Here is a 12,443-nt window from a genome sequence, read left to right as displayed (position 1 = left end):
GTCTAATTGCTGACATTTGTTTGTATCCCAAGTTGCGTGAATATTTATGAACCTAACCAAACATGAACATTTGTTTTCCATTTAGTTGGAAATAATGTGCGGTCCAGGAAATACTAGTTCTTCTGAAAAGCAAGTTCAGAGCTCTGGCTTTGTGACTCTTGCTCGATGTGCTTCTGCACGCATTGATGTGTATTTCTGTAAACAAGGGCATATCTATATGTTTTGAAATATATCACAACAAAAATATGTGTTGCCGTATCAAGAAATTAGGCACTTTGCTTGAAAATATCGAGAGTACAAATGGGAAGCCTAATTCAGTGATTGCAGTATTATAACAAGTGCACGTATGAAAGCAGTTATGCATTAATGGTTTCTTCCAGCATTCTTAAGTATGGTATTTGTTCTGTGAACTAACTTTACTATAGAATGACTTTTACGACTGAATGATACACATGAGCATTCTGTGTGTAATAAGCAAGTACATTTAATTCGATGTTTGAGCCATGGTGTAGGTTTTCCAGAAAATCTTCCAATACCCTAAAATGGGATCTGATTTAACATTTTTATTTGACTTATATATAGCAAACAAATTGTTAGAAAGTACCCAGTATTGGATTTATGTCCCAGTAGCGCTAAATAATTGAACTAAAATTCTTGATGAGCGGGAAAAGTGTGCTTAAATTCAAAGCAGCTATATGAAGAAATTATTTTTATTGTAATAAAATTTTTAGAAGCATTAAGTTGCTATAGCATGTAGTTTATGTTTAAATTTAAGAAAAGTTGTGAAGCTGCTGGAGACTGGCACACTAACTTGAGCACATCCAAAGAACTCAGCCTCCTATGTCATGGGTGTGGTTTTCCACTCTTCTGTTCGAACAGAATCTGTTTTTACTCTTTTTTCCCCCCTGCCCAGCGGCTACTCAAAGCACCTTACAAAGAAACACAAAATCAGTTTATTTATTGAAAATATTTATATCCTGCCTTATTTCCTAACACTAAAACAGCAAGCTGCAAGGACACAAAAACTTAGAGTTCCTTAACAAAATAAAAACAGCACACAGAGTAAAAATGCAACCTGAACATTTTATTCTCCACCAAATGCTTTCTGAAACAGAATGGTGAATCCCTTCTGGGAAGCATACAGAGAGAGCCTGTGACCTGTCCATTGTAGTACAGTCATAGGAGAGAGCACCACAGGGAGAAGGCTGTTTGAGGAATGTAACTAGCACTTGGGAGTATGCTGCAATATGCAGTGTGATAAGTATTATTTTTTATTTATTCAGTTTATACCCCACCCTCCCCGCTGGAGCAGGCTCAGGGTGGCTAGGCCATGAATACAATTTAGGCAAGTAAACACAAACATACGGCTCCAACCAACACTCCCTCTAAGCTGTGGAGTCTTGGGAGCAAAAATTTTACTTTGTGAGCCACTGGCATTAAAGTTGTGAGCGAGTGATTTGGCTACTGCATAAATCAGTTTGCTCTGGAGCCATCCTTCCTGAGCTAAGACAAAAATCTGTGAGCTGGAGGCTAAAAACCTGTGAGCTAGCTCACACTGACTCAGCTTAGAGGGAACACTGGCTCCAACATCCTGGGCTGGTGTCCTGATTCCAGTGTTCTGGCTCACTCAAGTCCAGAGGGCTGTGAGCCATGGGCTAAAGGCCGAGCGCCCTGTGGCTCTTGTGAAAAGCTTATGCCTCTGGCAGCACCCAGGTTTAAGTACCTATAAAAGGGATGGAGACAGAAAGGTCAACCCGGATCTCACTTAGCTGGCAGAGATGTTCCCAAGATATTCCCTTCTACTGTCTTCCGCAGAGGTAACTGGGACACCTCCATTTCACTGTCACTCTCAGTGGCAGCTCATGCGTTACTTGTTGCTTTCATATCAGATTGATGGTTACAGTGTCCCATCTACCATGTGAGAAGAGACAGATAAGAATTTTAGCTTTGGCTGTGCAGGTTAAGTCAAAATTAGTCATGTGAATTTATGGGTTGACGTGATTATATATATATATATATAATTTCTCCATCCCAATTTACCATACAAAATATGCATGTGCTCTGTCAAATCAGTCACCTGAAAAACATTAATTATAACTTTGAAACTGCCAGACTTGTCTGGGTTTTTTATTGGCAGTGGCATCCATTCATTGTTGTTACTTTTATAAAACAATAAATCTTCCAGATATGGAAAATCTTCCACCCCCCATTTCTCTAGTCTGGAGGTATCGTCTGTGTTGCAATCATATTATACTGCAATAATTACTGCAGTATTTCTTTTCCTTCCTTCCCCCCTGTGTGAAAGACGCTGTCCTAAACTTGTTTACATGAAGAAGAAAAGAGTATTGTACTACTGTAATCAATACAAACTTTTCCTGAAATGGAATGTGGTTACACCCTAGCAGGCAAGGCACATGTGGAAAGACTGAAGATTAACTAAACCTGTGTCAAGGGCTATTCACCGGGGTCATGCATTTGAGACAGGCAATAAATATCTTTACATCACTTTAAACAAAGTTAAAATGAATGCAGCCTTGGGACTCTGTTGCTAGAGCTGTACCGGCTGCAACAGATTTCTTTGGTGCAAAATGTATGTAGAGCTGGGAAGTTCAAAAGTGAGGTGTCAGACTCATTTGTTAGGAGGGCTGGGTCTGAACTAAATGTTACTTTGGGCAGGCCATGTGTGCCCTCAAATGTAATGCCAGGTACCAAAGGTATTTTACCACCCCATACCTCACCTCAGCAGAGCTTGGAGCCAGACCAACCCTCCTCGCCCCTTATGGTTGCCAACTCTGGGTTGGGCAATCCATGGAGTTTTGGGGAAGACCCCGGGGAAGGCCTGAATTTGGGGAAGGGAGGGACCCCATCAGGGAGCATAATATCCTAATATAGGCCCTTCTGGTCCACATTTGGACTAGTCCCCGTCCCCCAGTTGCTTGTGGGCCAGATAAGAGCTTTGGATGGACTGGTTCCGGCCTCTGAGCCGTACGTCTGACATGTCTGCTCTAAAGTTTTATTCAACAATGTGGAAGACCTCAAACCACTTAAAGCAAGTGTCCAGAAGAAGCAAGCTGTTAAAAGGGAAATGTTGTTTACTTCAGAACTGGAAGTACTCTGAAGGAGATGGCTATTTCTGACAAGTAAAATTAGCTTTAAATGTTTATATTTGACAGCAGCTTAATAATTATAGTAACGGTGCCGTTTCAGGTTGCTAAGCAACTTCAGCCTTATTATGGCACTTACCTGTCTTGCTGCCAAAGCATCTGCTGCATGTGAAGGTGAGGGAAGAATAAAAGTAGAAGGTTTGGCCTTTCTTCCTCTTAGAAGAATGAGTAAAGTGTCTGACTGTTTCCTGGTCTGAGCTGCCGACTTCCTGCTCTTGCATAGACTTTATTTCATTTGCATTCTGTGTAGAATGGAAGCATAGTGAGCAGTCATGATTGCAGGTTTGTGCTTCTGAAATCAGCCTTCATGAAATCTATAAAATACTTCTTACTGGGGGAGACCTATGCAAAAGCTGGAGGAGTTAAAGTCACTTTAATAAACCTAGCAGGCATCAAGTGTTCTGGGCATGCACAATACTTACTTTTAAATACCAAATTGGGTTTAATTTAATCTCTTCAGTTTTCATACCTACGGCTGCGGTCACACACACTAAATAATCCACTTTCAATCCACTTTCAACCTGGATTTTTACTGTGTAAACTCGCAAAATCCAGTTGGAAAGTGCATTGAAAGTGGCTTATTTGGTGTGTGTGACCGCAGCCTACATTGACTTTATTAGAAGTAATGGTGGCAAGTGCTGTAAATGTCTTCCTAGACTCCACCTGACCATGGGTGAGAACTATAACATCTCTCCCCTTTTCCTGAACATCTTTATTGTTGCCCTCATGAGGTTTGTCTGGGGGTGTGTGAAAAATGGGGAGCAAAGGCGTGGTGTTGTCTCCTACACTGGATCTAGTCAACCTCACAGCTTGTTCATTAGCTGATTGGGGGTCAGATCGGAGGTGGGCAACTCTTCTCCCACAGCATTGCCACTGGAATGTTGGCTTTGAGGGACCCTGTTGTTTCTTTACCAATTTGTGGGTGTTTGTGAGGTGGGTTGGTAGGGATGTGTGGTGGGCGGTGTTTTGTCTTGTAAATAACTGTTCATATGTTGCATTTCTTATGGGTATTGTGTTGGTACATGGGTTAGGGAGGTACAGGGAAGAGAAGATCCAGAAAAATTCAGGACACACCCTTTTTTAGTCATCCCCCTCAGTTTTTCCAAAAAGGGGGGGGATGGGAAATGGAGGGGGACACTAAACAAAACTCCTTCAAAATATTCTGGGAATGAGTGAAGTGCTTTTTCAAGACAAGGTTTTACTCACTCAAAATGTGTCACATGAAAATGTTTTACATTTATAAAAAGACAATTTTTAAAGATAATAATAATAATGAGAGCCAGTGTGGTATAGTTGTTAGAGTAGGATCTTGGAGACTCAGGTTTGAATTTCCACCCTGCCATGGAAACTTCCTGAGTGACCTTTGGCCAGTCATGCACTGTCCACCTAACCTAATGCATAGTGGTGTTGTGAAGGTAAATTGGAGAAGGGGAGGAGTATTGTAGGTTGCTTTCGGTCCCCCCGGGGAGAAAAGTGGGCTATAAATGAATTAATAACTCTGTATACTGCAGACATATTTCAAAGGATATGTTGGTGGTTTAAACGTGAATAATTTTGTCAACAAATACACTACAATGTTTTTAATTGTAATAATTATTAAATTCAGCATTATAAAGTTTATCCTGATATCAAGATATGCTCGGAGTGGGCAGCCGTGTGTTGGTCTAAAGCAATAGAACAAAGTTAAGAGTCCTGTGGCACCTTTAAGACCAACAAAGTTTTATTCAAGGTGTGAGCTTCGTGTGCACACACAAAGTGTGCATGCACATGAAAGCTCAAACCTTGAATAAAACTTTGTTGGTCTTAAAGGTGCCACTGGACTCTAACTTTGTTCTGTTATGCTGGTAGTCTTACCAATTGTGACCAATGCTCCCTCTAAGCTGTGGAGTCTTGTGAGCAAAAATTCTACTTTGTGAGCTACCGCATTAAAGTTGTGAGCGAGCTATTTGGCTGCTGCATGAATTAGATTGCTCTGGAGCCATCCTTTCTGAGCTAAGACAAAAATCTGCGAGCTGGAGGCTAAAGAACAGTGAGCTAGCTCACACTAACTCAGCTTAGATGGAACCCTGGTTGTGACTGTATGACAGTGCTTCTGTCCAAACAATAAATTTCTTTTATTTACTACATCATTAGTTTTCTGCCTTCAAGTTTCACTTTCTCTAGGTTTCAGATAGCAAAAAGTGAGATTTGTGTGCTTAAGGGTACAGTACTTTGTAGCTCTCTTTCAAGTGTTGCATATATTTGCAGTTTTGCTTGTAAAAAATGAAGGCATTTGTATTTCCATAAGTATGCTAAATGGTTGGGTTTTATATGCTAAGTAATAAACTATGCTTTTTGTTATGAAAGCAGTAAAATAAATCTAGGTTTGAATGAAAAATGTACAGTAATTTTCTATTGTCCACCAAGCAAAAATCCCCCCCCCCCTGTTTTGGCATGACGTCAACATTTCCATGAAGTTTATGTCTGTAGATCTCTAGGGAGTGTTGGTGCTGGAACAGAAATGGGGATAAACACTGGTGTGTAACACTTGTCTAGTGTCCATCCCATTCTTAGCGGTGTAGGTGGGGTGACTCAGAGGTCTCAGAGGAATCTTGATTTTTGTGCTACACAATTTTCTTCTTGAAGAAGCAGAGAGTGACCTGCCTTGCTTGACTGAAACCTGACTGGAGGAGGCTGATACTGTTTTGTCCAAACGGACACCTTCATCAGCCCTCAACTGTGGGAGAGGATGGGAGAGTAAACTATACTCTTCTGAGTGTCCCTTCTCTTTTGCACATGCCTGATATGCTTTGATAGTATGTACCTACCGTTAGGTGTTAGGGACAGGATTAGGTCTCCTGCCTAGTGGGCATTTTGGCCAAGCTTTCAGAGGTGGTCCCAGAATTGGTTCAGGGGGACTTCACACCTTGGCTGACTGAACTCAGGATTTCATAGCGACAGTGAGACTGACCTATTTTACAGTCTATTTGTAAGGATAAAATGGAGAAGGACACAGTGCTGTATAGAGATGTGAAGGCCCGGAAAAAAACTGGAAAAATTCAAGGGAGAAACATTTTTTCCCGTTTTTTTCCGAAAAATTGGAAAAATTGAAAAAAGAAAAGAACAAAAAATTGATGATGGAACGTTTTATTTTAACATGATGAATAAAATATTTTAAGGCAAGGTGTTCAAATATTTTCCAAATCATTTCACATATATATATATATATATATGTTATCAGATTGATCTATTTTCTACACTATATATTTTTAAGATGCTAGTTGTGATAATTTTATGCCAAGTAAAAATGTCCATAATCCTATTTTATGTTCCTAAAGTAACAGAATGGCTTTCAATCTAGAAAAGACAAAAGAAATGCTAATGTAGCATTTTTTTCAAATTTTCCAAAAATTTCCGTTTTTTTTCCGGGGAAAAAAACCGGAAAAAAACCGGGGGGTTTTCCGAGCTTCAAAATTTCCGGAAATTTTACATCTCTAGTGCTGTATTGCTCTCCTGACCTCCTTTAGGGGAAAGAGGCACTAAGAATGTGAATGTATAGAAGTGATGCTTGGAAAATTATGGGCTCAGCACATGAGAGAGGGCAATACAATTTTCTGTACTAAGTAGGGAGGGATCTGGCGAGGGGCTAGATCTAAGGCCCTTGCCACTGTAGCATAAGGCATGATTGGTTGCTCTTTGCTTCCATAAGAAGGTTAAGGCACTTACGATGGTCTGCTCGCAGAGATTATTGTTTCCTTTAGTATTACGGGGGGATTGTGAGTCGTAATGGTGATTCTGTGGAGGTCTTGGTGCAGGTCTTTCATCTGCTGAATGCCATCCAGAGCAGTTATTTAGGATAGTTAAGAACTTAACGAAACCTAGATTCAGTTCCCATGTTGGATCTAGGCAATTAGCTGCTAGAGGCCTGCTTGACTTTTTGCAGATAAGCGCTCTCTGATCTGACCTTGACACTGGGTTGAAGGTAGTGTGTGTGTTAGAGGAGCTGGAAGCACTGTTTGGTCAGTTTTCTGTGGATAGCTTTAGATTTGTGTCCTTAATCAGTGTAGACAAGTCTTTGGAGTTGGGAATCTTTCCTCCTCCTCGCTAATAAAATCATGCTGAGAGAAATTAAGGATACCCCTCGCCAGAACTGATTTATTCCTCTCTGCAGGAGAGAGTTCTTTCAAAGGCTTTGCAGGAATCATTTATTAAATCATTGCTGGGAAAGACCCTCTGGATAAAGAGGATATTGTCAATTATATGCCAGTCTCTAGTTTGCCCTTCTGAGGTAAATGATCATGCTACTGTGTGTGATCATGGAGACACACGCACACTAGTCACATGTCTGTTTGAATGTGACCCATTTTCCAATTTGGTCCACAGAAGAATAACCTGAATGTAAGGAAGAAAATCTCCCCCGCTGCCTCTGACTCCCATGTTAACAGAGCTGTGGGTCTTGGTTCTACGCTTGGCTTAAAGAAATGCCCTCAATCTGGGTAGTAACACACAAATGGCAGACAGGGATCTTTGACAAAGTGCCAGGGTTTGTGTTTCGTCTTGGAAGGGACACTGGGAATTTGGGCAGGGTGGAAATAGAAGCTATCTTTGTTGGCGGGAATAATAATACAAGTAGTCGGTCTGGAGAACAGGAAGCTCAAGCAGTCTAATATTAATTATTAATAAAACAACAGCACAGTGCCCACTAAAAGGAGCCAGATATTCCAAGTATCTATATACTATGCTGTGCGCTTCCCCAAGTGGGAGGGGAGAGAAAACACTAAGGTGGTAACGAAAAGATAAAGTGTGACCCATGCAGTGTGATCTGTCTGTGCAGGTCCAGGCAAAGGATCCTAGTCTATGCATTGAGACAATACATACTCCAAAAGAAAAGAGTGTGTGATATAGTAGCATATAGGAACTTAAGCAGCTGTAATGCAGGTGGTTATGGTGCTAGTCAGAAGTCTACCTTGGGGACTGTTTCTGACCTCAGTTACAGAGTGAGAGGCCTGAGTAAAAAAATTAACCCAAGATTCTCTACTTTCTGGAATAGGGTCCTGGGAAATATTTCCAAACAAGGGGACAGAGGTTAACTCTCCAAGTGGGGAGAAGATGAGTTTGAGAGTAGACCTGCTTTAATGAGTGACAAGTGGCTCTGGTGGGCTTTTCAGGTAGTCTTAATCAGAGGTCATTGCGGGGGATCGCAGTTCCCCCGGGTGTGAGGTACGGGGGGCGGGGCACATGACGAAGCCCTGCCCCCGCTTTTGGCCACCCCGCTTCCGGCCCTCATTCAGCCAGGAGGAGGCAGGAGAGGAGGGAGGGTAAGTTGCTTCCTCCCTGCTTCTCCCCACCCCTGCCTGCCTGGGGCCAGGGAGGGCCTTCGCGGTGCTTCCTTGCACTCCTGCCGGCCTTGCAGGTCCACCGCTGGACCCCTCACAGGGCTCGGCAGTGGAGCTGCAAGGCCGGCGCTGGTGGCCGGGACCGTTGGGGGCGGGGTGTGTGGCCTTATGACACACTTCTGGTGATGTCAGGGGGTGTGGCATATGCTAATGAGTTATGCTAATGTGTTCCCCTAGCTCTTTTTCTACGAAACGACCCCTGGTCTTAATTATATTATTGGGATGGTTAGACCTATTGTGCAGAATGCATACGCATTTAGTTCTTTTTTTGGTAGAATGCCAGTATGACAGAATCCTTTGAATGGCTAAAGGCACTGAGAGGCCTTTATTAATTATCTGATTGCCTGATATTGGGTGTGGCTCGTCTTATCTCTAGAACAGCTGAATGATGCGAGATTAGGTGTGGTCCCACTCACTCTACTGGCTCTCCTGCTTTGTTGCGGAAACTGTAAGGAGATGGGGAGGGGAGAAACTGGTTCCATGGCGGAAAGGAAGCAGGTGAGGAGAGAAGAACCAAAGTGCTGGTTTGCTGGTGACAGTTCAGCCGGTGGTGGGTGCAACTGTAAGATTTCCAAAAGGTTGAAGTGACCAAATTTTTTTCTTGTTTTTAGGGGGAAAATCTGTTATGCTTATTTTACTGACTTGTCAATGTAAAATGCATAAATTGTGACTTACTGTATAAAACCCCAGTATATGGCATATTTATGGAGTGTAAAAAAACAAATGCCTTAGTTTTTATAAAATTGCAAATATATCCAATTTCCGATGGAAATCTGCAAGCTTTTGTACCTTGTGCTACATCTTAGAGATAGAAATAAAGTTGATACTGGAAAACATATGTTGTGGTGAACAAAATAGAAACAGGACTACCAGAATATTTGGACATCAGACACATTATAACATGTTACTTGTTCCCCAAATCATTCACATTTAAACACTAAACATATCCTTGAAATTACATATTTTATTTATTTAAAACATTTATATGCTGCCTGTCTACCCAAATAGAGTCCTCAAGGCAGTATATGTGTCGAGTATACACAGGAATTACCATTATCTAATGTAGATGTGTACATAATGTTCATGTTACACACTTGGATTCAGTAAAACCTTGTATTTAAAAACAATTTGTTCTTTCTAGAAGAGAAAATATTTCATAGTGGTTTCGGGGGATGGGGCTTAGAGCTCCCCACAAGGAAACAATTCCCTGGAGAGAAAAGCAAACTTTCCCCCCCTGAACATTTCCACACCCATCCTGACCTGGGGCTTCACATCCCTAGTAGGGGGTAGAGTGACCTCACATTTTTTGGATGCTGCATCTTCCAGTGACTGAGACAATGTTGGTTATTGTAGACAGTTGTGTTGACTAGGTTGCATTCAAATTCAATGTGGGAAACTGAGTCAGCAGCTTGGAATTCATCTTGTGGCGTGCTGCAGGGTTTCCATCCCTTCACCAGTGTTTAATATCTGTCAGGCCATTAAATGAGATTATCTGGATTTGAGGGGCTGAAAGTCATTGATATGTGAACAACCAGGTAGGTGAGAGAATCTCATGCAACCTTGGGCAGGCACAACAGTCTGCTGATTTTGCCAACAGTCCGGTTTTGCAAACCATCCACACACCTGGATTTAAGCTTTAGCTTGTTCTACTTGTGCCATGACATCATGGCACTGGCCCAGAACAGAAAATGGAAAACATCATTAAATGAAAGCTGAAAACAGTTTAACACACATCAGAACTTCTCAGCTGGTTTTAAATAGGAATTAAGGTTTATGGGATCTGACCTGAATGGCCCTTACCTGGGTGGCACAGGGTAGCCTGATCTCATCAGATCTCAAAAGCTAAGCAGGTTTGGCCCCGGTTACTACTTGGATGGAAGACACTCCCCCCCCCCGAAATCCAGGGTTGCTACATAGAGGCAGTCAAAGACTAATCAGCTCTGTTTGTCTCTTGCCTGAGAACTTACAGACAGTGGAGGAAGGCCTAGGCCAGTGTCACATTGTGGTGATGTCACTTCCAGTGCACATCGGAAGTGATGTCATTGCATTTCCAGCAACTTGGGGACACAGCATTGCTGCGACGCTGGCCTAGACCTTCCTCTGATGCCAGTTAGTCCCCGTGCCCACCAGCTGATCTCAGTGGGGAGGCTAGATCCAGGGGGAGGGACCTGACAACCCTGCTGGCAAGGAAGTTCAGTGTTGCTGTTCATCTCATGCCTTGAATATCCAACCAGGGTCAATATCAGTCAGTTACAACTTGATGGCTGCAACCTGATGGCACCTTCCACCCACCAAAGGTTCCTGGAACCAAGCCATATAAATCAGCAAGTAGTTGAAGGCTCATAGTGAAGGAACAGGTCAAGGCCACGTCACTCTTCCTATCCTGCCTGGAGGAATTGTTCCATTGTCACAGCTTTTGGATCCTTTGCACCTCCTTTCTAAAAAAATTCTTGGTTTGACTACTTGAGAACCAGGCAATGCACCAGGAGAGGGCCAGGTCTCATACTAGGGCTGCCAGTTTCTGATTTATAATCTAGATATGATTGTAAAAAGCTGTATGTGCATGTTGGAGGGGGAACTTGTGTCATCTCGAATTGCTTGTGGACGAGTTGGAGAATTTCAGATGTCTAGTAAGCTGGGCTTCTAGAAATCTGAAATAGTTTTCCAGTCCCTAGGGGCACTGATAAATGGGCTTCTTATACCAGAGAGTGGCTGGTTTGGTTGAAGTCCATGGAGCCACTAAGTGTACTTAAATATGGTTTGGCATAATTCGTCTAGTGACTTTATGGTCCCAAGAATGGGCAGTTGGCGTGATGCCAAGGCCTTCTGTGGGAAAACAGATTGTAGCTTATTTTTATTAAAATAGACAAAGCATATCCTTTCACCATCCTAATGATGTTTCATTCTGGGAGGGATAGAATGGGGTAACAGATTTCAGATATAACTAAGGCTAACTCGTGCTGCAGCATGGTACAATAATTTTGAGCAGGGCTTGCTGTAGAAAATAGTCTGTGCTTCACAGCATGGCTTCCACCCCATATCACATGGTATAATCCTGTTGCTCTGTGTTGCCAGGCTTCTGTGGTTCACTCTTGATGATGAATCTAATATTCTAATAGCCGAGTCGGCCAATCCTTGGATGATTAAATCTGGTGACTGGAGCTGTGAATGGGCAAGACAGCTCTTTTTACAAACCTGAAAAGAGCACCAGGTTTGCAGAAAAATGTGAAATCTAAAAAACAAACCAACATTGTTTTTTAAAAGCTGAAAATGATAAAAGAAGTGCCTGTAGCTTTAAGCAGCTGATTCCCTCAGTGGCTTTTGCTAGGTAACCACAGTATTCCAGGTTGGGTTTATGTGATGAAAAAGGAAGGGGGGAGGGGGCAGGGCCTTTTCCAGGCCTATTTTTGCCTTTGAGAGAGGACTAATCTAGGCCAGGCCTGGCTAGCGTGGCCAGCTCCAAGTTGGGAAATTGCTGGAGATTTTGTGGTGGAGTCTGGGGAAGGAAGGGTTTGGGGAAGGAAGGGGCCTCAGCTGAATATTATGCCATTGTCTCCAGGGGAACAGATCTCTGAATGCAGTTGTAATTTTGGGAGATCTCCAGGTCCTACCTGGAGGTTGGCAGCTCTAGGCCTGGAAGTAACCTCTTGATACCCCCTGACTTGCATGACTCAACTAGGCCTGGCTGCCTGCTGCTGTTCAACAGCAGCTGCCCTATGAAAGCCAGTGTCGTGTAGCAGTTAGAGCTTCAGAGTAGGGTCTTTGGAAAAAGATGGAGTATAAAATAATAAATGATAAATATAGCTGACAAGAGGGGGACCCGCGATACTCGCGGGGGGGGGAGAAGAGCCCCGTCTCCTCCACCCCCCCACCCCTCGATCTCCCCCAGGCGGCACGCGCAGGA

Source organism: Gekko japonicus, unplaced genomic scaffold, assembly GCF_001447785.1.
Source record: "Gekko japonicus isolate JY-2015 unplaced genomic scaffold, Gekko_japonicus_V1.1 scaffold190, whole genome shotgun sequence".
In the NCBI taxonomy this organism is placed as follows: domain Eukaryota; kingdom Metazoa; phylum Chordata; class Lepidosauria; order Squamata; family Gekkonidae; genus Gekko; species Gekko japonicus.
This window is presented reverse-complemented; position numbering follows the sequence as displayed.